We start from the raw sequence: 6,688 nt of genomic DNA, 5'->3' as shown, positions 1-6,688 counted from the left end.
AGAGACTGCTCTGGGCATTTGGATTATATTGTAAGGAAACAAAAGTGCCATGGAAAGCCATGTAACCCTGACTGGAGCATAAAATGAACAGAGGAATGTCTGAGGATTTAAGTTCTTGATTGAAAGAAATAGAAAACAGGGATAAACTAGTTATGAAAATGGCAAACACAAATTTCTGATATAGAAAATTAATTAGTGTAAATTAAAATGATGCCATCTAGTGTTTCTTTAACATGCTATGAACAATCCTATTGGCCATAAATAAGCCCAGGAATTTGACCATGACTTTGCAATTTGTTTAAATCTTCTTAATACACACATATTTTTAGTCTGAATTTCTACTGTAAGGTATTTTTAAAAAAATATTTTTGCTTATAGTCCTCATTTGGTACTCATCATTCATTGGAAAAATTGGCTAGAAATGGGCTATTTCTAAAATATTTAGGCAAAAGTATACACATATTCAAGTTCAAAAGCATTAGATAATTCTGCTTACTGTAGCTGCTAATTCTGAAAATGCCTTTATATTATTATAGTTATTTCATATGGAGTTAAATATGCATTGCAATAGTTACACTGTTTAAGCCATCATGGAAGAAGTCTAATGTATGTATGGTGAGATGGCTCAGGCCAGTCAATTCAAATTCTTCCATTATGACCTAATTTTCAGTTCCTATTTTCACTTCTGGTAAACTGAGGATTAAAGTAAAACCTAATCAGCTTAATATCAGGCGCTTTATGTTTGTAGTTTTAAGTGATGAGGAGTTGTCATATGCACTGTGGAATGTTTGTGTAATAAGTTGCAGTGTTATTGTAATATTTATAGCATCAGTCTATGTGTCTAAAGAAGATTGTGGAATACAAGTGAAAAATTGTTTTCTCTTTAAAAAATTTAATCATATTTAGTGGGTTTTCCAATTTCAAAAAGTTCTGAAGTTGGAGCAAGGACTGATCCTTATGAGTGTTAAAGATGTGGAAATTGAAGAATGTCCCATCAGTGACTTCATTTTGAGAATAATTTTCCATGCCAGTTGCCATTTTATGCCCTGCATGAGTGACTCAGTGTGCACCTAAGGACCATTTTAATGTGTGGCATCTGGGTGGACACCTGGAAGCTGTGAAGCTTTGAACTAAGGAGCCATTAATACTTAAAAAGAATTAACATTAATGTTGATTATCCTCTTTAACTTGTTTCACCCACAACTGCTCAATCATTCTGCAACCAGATTACTGCCAGTTCCATATGTTTCTGTGTCACTTAGCCTTGACTAATTAAAATGTTCTGTGTAGGTGCCACATGAAATTTAAAACTCTGAGATGTCTCTTTAGCCAATTGAAGAGACTTTTAATGTTTTATGAGAATTAATGTATGAATTTCTTTTAACATGCCAAATACTAAACATATGACTTAAAATGTTATGTTTTCTTTGATTTTGATTCAGAGAAACAAATCTATGCATATCAGCTGTGTTCTAAGCTTTGCCAAACTTGAAACTCTCTATAATCTTGATAGGTTTTCTTTAATATTTTTCTTTAAATGTACTTTTTCTAATGACTATAGGAATACTTTTGCCAATAAATCCATAAAAAAGGGATTAATAGTCATTAGCAAGAAAATAAATGCAAACTAAGTTATCAGTTAAATAACATTCCCTTCTTTCACATTGTCAGTGATATATAAAATGTAATAGCCAATGTTGGCATTTGTAAACATTGCTAATGTGAGTGTAAATTGGCAAAATATTTAGAAGACAATTTGGCAGCATATAGCATATATTATTTGATTCAACCCATTCAAAAAATATTATGAGGAAATAATCAGATATGTACAAATATTCATAAAAAATGTATTATAGAGTTATTTAAAATACTAAAGTGTAGAAATATAAGTGAGTGCCACTATGAAAACAGTTCAATAAATTGTTTCTTCCCCAAGATGGATAAATGCAGTGTTTAAAAACCATGATTTTGAAGGCTAATACTATCATATTTCTCGATATAATAATATCATGTTGAGACAAATTTTGCAAACCAACCAACCCGCCACAAATGTATTTCTAGAAATGCTGAACTGAAGGGGCAATGCATTAACATTCTTTATTTCCAGTGTAATTTATTTATTTTTTAGTCTATTTACATATTTTAATAATGATCATTTCACAATAATCAAGAAAAAGTTATCAAAAACAAGTGATTATGAAGAGATATATTTCATCAATTGTTATTTTTAATGACTCTAAAATTTATCTCTCAGTGAGTGAACATAGCATATTTATATATTGTCATATGGCCTATTAAACTTTCATTTTAAAATCTTTTTCTCTAGTAAAATTCTAAACTTCTTGAGAGTGAGCCTGTGTCATTTACTTCAGTTTTATTCTGCCTAATGTTTTTGGAATGTTAAACACTTGAACAGAAGTTCCCAAGTTTTTCCACACATCAGAATCAACTCTGTGAGTTTTGTCAAAGTATCTATGCCCAGATCCTCCTTCTAGAAATTCTCATTCAGTACATCTGTTGTGCCACTAGTGATTCTAGTGTACATAAAATCACAGAATCAGTTTACTTAATTTAAATGAAAGTACAAATAAAAGGTATTGTACTGTTTCTTATTACTTCACTAGTTGCAGATATTTATAGATCATCCTTGATTCAAGGTAGTCCAGATAAGTTCAAGTGAACATTGGTTCAAATTGTAGTTGATATAATACAGATATTAATTTTAAAAATGATTGTCTCAGCCCCTTTTGGATGTTGGAAGATAGATACATAATAAAAATAACTTTCCTGCATCCTGAGTTCGTAACCTAAAAATATTTTATATAAGCACTGAGTTTAAATGTAAAAGAACCAATAAATTAAAGCAAATCAGGTCACATGCTTGTTTAAGAACACATACATAATTTTCATACTCTGTTACAAATCAAAGCCACATATATCGGTTTGAATTTTTTACTTTTCATCAATTTTTTCCAGCATCACTCAAGAAAACAATTTTCAACAAATTATCTGATACCTCCTCATAAAAAAAGCAGCAGCAAAAATCAACACGGTTACATCATAATACTGATGAATTCAGTGATGTAATCAGTTGTTTGCAGTCCTACCCCCCAAACATACAAACACACCCCCATCACCCCCCTCCCCCCGCCGCCCACACACCAGTAACAGTACTAATTATTTTTCACTTTTGATTATTATTCTAACTGGTTTGTGTTAGTAAGAGTAGTCCATCTATAGAGTCTGGAGACTCAGGCCCTACTCTGGTCAACCATGAAAAACAGGTTTAAGTGGCTGAAGGAGATTAAAGAAGTGATTTTTTCCTCCCCTTAGAACATATGGGAATATATTCTTGTTAATCCTAGTGGTCTCCACATTTAGCCATGGAAATGAGCAAACTATTTTTAGTTAATGTGAGGAAATAAAACCAGAACGCTTGAAATGTAAAAGGCAATTAAAATTTAAAATCATTGCTAGTGCTACCTTAAAACTGTTGCATTTGAACTACCCGTTAGTTTTTAGAAGTGAGAGCTTAATACCAAGAGAAATTTCTAAATGATACTTGATACTGAGCAGGTGCTTACAAACTCGTTGATCAACAAATAAAAGTCTTTTCAGAAAGTTTTCTGTAAACATTTTCGGAGATATTTATTTCATAACTTTCTCCAAAGTATGAAATACTACTGTTTTCAAATTCTTCCTTTAATCTATTTAAAAAGCCTCCTGATTTCATTCAAACTCTGCTAACTCCAACTTTTTTGTTCCTGTGAAGTAAGAACACATCTACTCATCATTTTTATCAGAACATTTTAGAATTTAAATATCAAAGAAATGTGAAGCGTTCCCGCAGAGGATGGTTCTCAGTTAACTAAATAGGAATAAACCTAGCAAGTAAATAGAAACAGTATTAAGGCACACTAACACATTATGATAGCTAAATTAGAGCCACTGGGTAGAGAAGAAAAAAACAAGCAAGACCCTAATTAAATTTGCAGTGTGGTAGTGAGCACAAAGTGCACATCAAATGCCCTGTAGTGAAATCTAGGAAAGCTTATTTAGTTAACCCTCTTCGGTGAAATTCAGGATAAGGCTTTTGGTGAAATTCAGAGAGACCAAGAGTTCCTTCAGCAGAACGTATTTCCATGTTAGGTAATACTTCTCTATTTAATTATTTTTCCAGGCTTCCAAAATTGACAAAAATGCTCCAATATCTTGATGGCACTTAGCTTTGTGTAGATGATATCAGTCCTGAATATAAATATCTGCTTCTGAATACCAAGTACTTGAAGAATACACAGGTAGTCCTCACTTTGCACAATAGTGAGGGGCCATAAAATATGATGGTGCAAGCTAAAACCATGAAAAATCATCTTAATAATCAGTGGAAAAATATGATTATTCCATAAACTTTACAAGTTTTTTTGCAAAAATATTAAGAACTCTCATTTGGTTATAAACATGCAGAAAAATGAACAGAATATTGAAACCAATATTGATTCAGTGGCAGTGTAATTTAAAAATTAGAAACATAGAACATTAAAGTGCTTTGTTTCTTTGTAAAAAAAAAATATCTTGTCAAGAATAGTTTACCAGTGCTTGCCTTCTTTGTGTTATGTGAATTTTGATATGAAGTAAGCCTTTTTTTTTTCCCTATGGCTTGATAAATTTGTATACGCTTTTCTAAGATTGCATCAGGTTTTAAGGCTTCATCCTTTGCATTTTCAATGTCATGAAATATCTAGAGAGTTTCTTGAATATGGAGTTTCTTTGACAGTGTCACTTCTTATTCTGGCAGGTTTCCCTTCAGTAAGTTTCTCTGACTGTGTACCTGGAGTCTCACTGTTAGCATCATTGTCAGCATTCCACAGTCATCTATTTCATTCATCCCTCTATTTACAGACAGTTCAAATCCTGCAGTTATTTGCACAGTGCCATAAAGTTTCTGCCATGCTGCATGCATTTTACTACTTGCCATGATGTTTGGATACTCTCAGTTGCACGCTATGTTATATTTCTTCCCAAACTCAGCCGAAGAAATGGCATGTTCTTCAGTTGTAGCATCAATAGCCTGTCTGAAAAATCCATCTAAGAGAATATGCTTTTCAAAAGTTGAAATAACTTATTGGTCCAGTGGCTGGATTAATGAAATCATTCAGTGGTTAAAAAGAAAATTTTTATATTTTCATTCGTGTACCCAGGAGAATCAACTGGAGTATTATCTACTAGTAGTAATATTTTAAAAATTAAATTATTCTTCCTAAAGCATCTCTGTACCACCAGGAGATAAGGAGGCATAACAATTACATATTTTGTTGTTTATGCGTGAGTAACAAACGTACAGTGACCAGACACTAATAGACTTGGAAAAGAAGTGACGTGGCTTATCACTGATCGTGATGTGCGCTTTCTATTTGTATAGTGATGTGTTAATTGAAGAGGTAGCAGCAAACTTTGTTCTTTGCAGTCACTCACAGTTAATGTACCCTGGTAACTGAAATTTGAAACATATTGTAGGGAGACTAGTGTTATTTAACTAAACCATGGTAACTGAAATAACAGTACAAAATAAGAACTGCCTTTACTAAGTTGAACAAATTTGTTGCAGGCTTTTGTACTTAATTTATTTCTTCATGAAAATGTGCCCAGTGGCTCACTTTTTAAATAATAATGGTAAGGTTTCAAAGATAATAAATAATCTTAGGTGAACCTTAAAGTATAAATTATTATTTTAACTTCTTTACACTAATAAGAAAGATGGTAGTTGGACTCTAGCTTACCTGTTTATGTGCAACTCAGGAAGGCAATAGAAAGAAAGATTTCCCACTCCTTGTACCTTATCAGTCAAGCAACCACTAAAGATTGCATCTTCGATGCTGTTGTATATAGAAGACTGAACATCTAATTAGACACGGATCTTCACTGCTTACCTTACCCAGAGTGTATTCTTAAAGAAGAATACATGCCCATGATTACATGTATAGCATCTCTGAAAAATTGTGGAGATTTTGGAGAGTAGGTAATAGGCCTAGGGAAAAGTCCTCAGTTTGGAAAATCAATATAAAGAAGTTTTTCTCAGGTTCTAGTAACTTGTGCATTTTGAAAACATGTTTCTTGAGCAATAATTTCCACAATAAAAATTCTCCATTGTAAGTGTGCAGTTCAAAGAGTTTTAAAAACAGAGAACACTTGATATATTTCCATGTCATTCTTGTGCAGGTTCATGCTAATATTCACCAAGTTGTTCCAATTTTTATTTCAATATGTACTTCCAAGTCAAGCACTCTTGGAATTTTAATTTTGGGTGAGACAGTACCATCTACTGTTTTTTTCAGGAACATAGAAAGAAGGATAAGTTAATATTTGTTTTTTTATGATGGATATTGTATATGTATATATTTGTATATTAAATATTCATTTTGGAAGCATTTATGATAATATGTACTAAGCGATGAGATAAGTATTCACATTCAACTAAAATTTACCGAACCTTCATATTAGTTCTAGGAATATAGTTGTTATCTCTACTTTAAAAGTGAAGGAAGGAATTTCAGCAAGTTTAAGGAGCTTGACTGAGGAACATGACTGGTGCATTTTAGAACTGGAATATTATCTTTCATTTTCTAACCCACATCACATTAAGATAGAAGGTTCTCTATCCAATGATGATTCATAAACCAAAATAAGAGTA

At 32.2% G+C, this 6,688-nt stretch overlaps 1 non-coding gene across 1 annotated transcript; it reads right to left on the bottom strand.

Annotated features, from left to right (window-relative positions):
- Positions 1-6,171: 6,171 nt before the first annotated feature.
- On the bottom strand, positions 6,172-6,281 carry LOC116274307. Its single transcript, XR_004182934.1, has one exon. It is a non-coding gene; the product is annotated as a U6 spliceosomal RNA (small nuclear RNA).
- Between the last annotated feature and the right edge of the window lie 407 nt (positions 6,282-6,688).

The sequence above is a fragment of the Papio anubis genome, chromosome 3 (genome assembly GCF_008728515.1).
Source record: "Papio anubis isolate 15944 chromosome 3, Panubis1.0, whole genome shotgun sequence".
Taxonomy (NCBI): domain Eukaryota; kingdom Metazoa; phylum Chordata; class Mammalia; order Primates; family Cercopithecidae; genus Papio; species Papio anubis.
The sequence above is the reverse complement of the archived record's forward strand: the minus strand, read 5'-3'. Positions and strand labels throughout refer to the sequence as shown.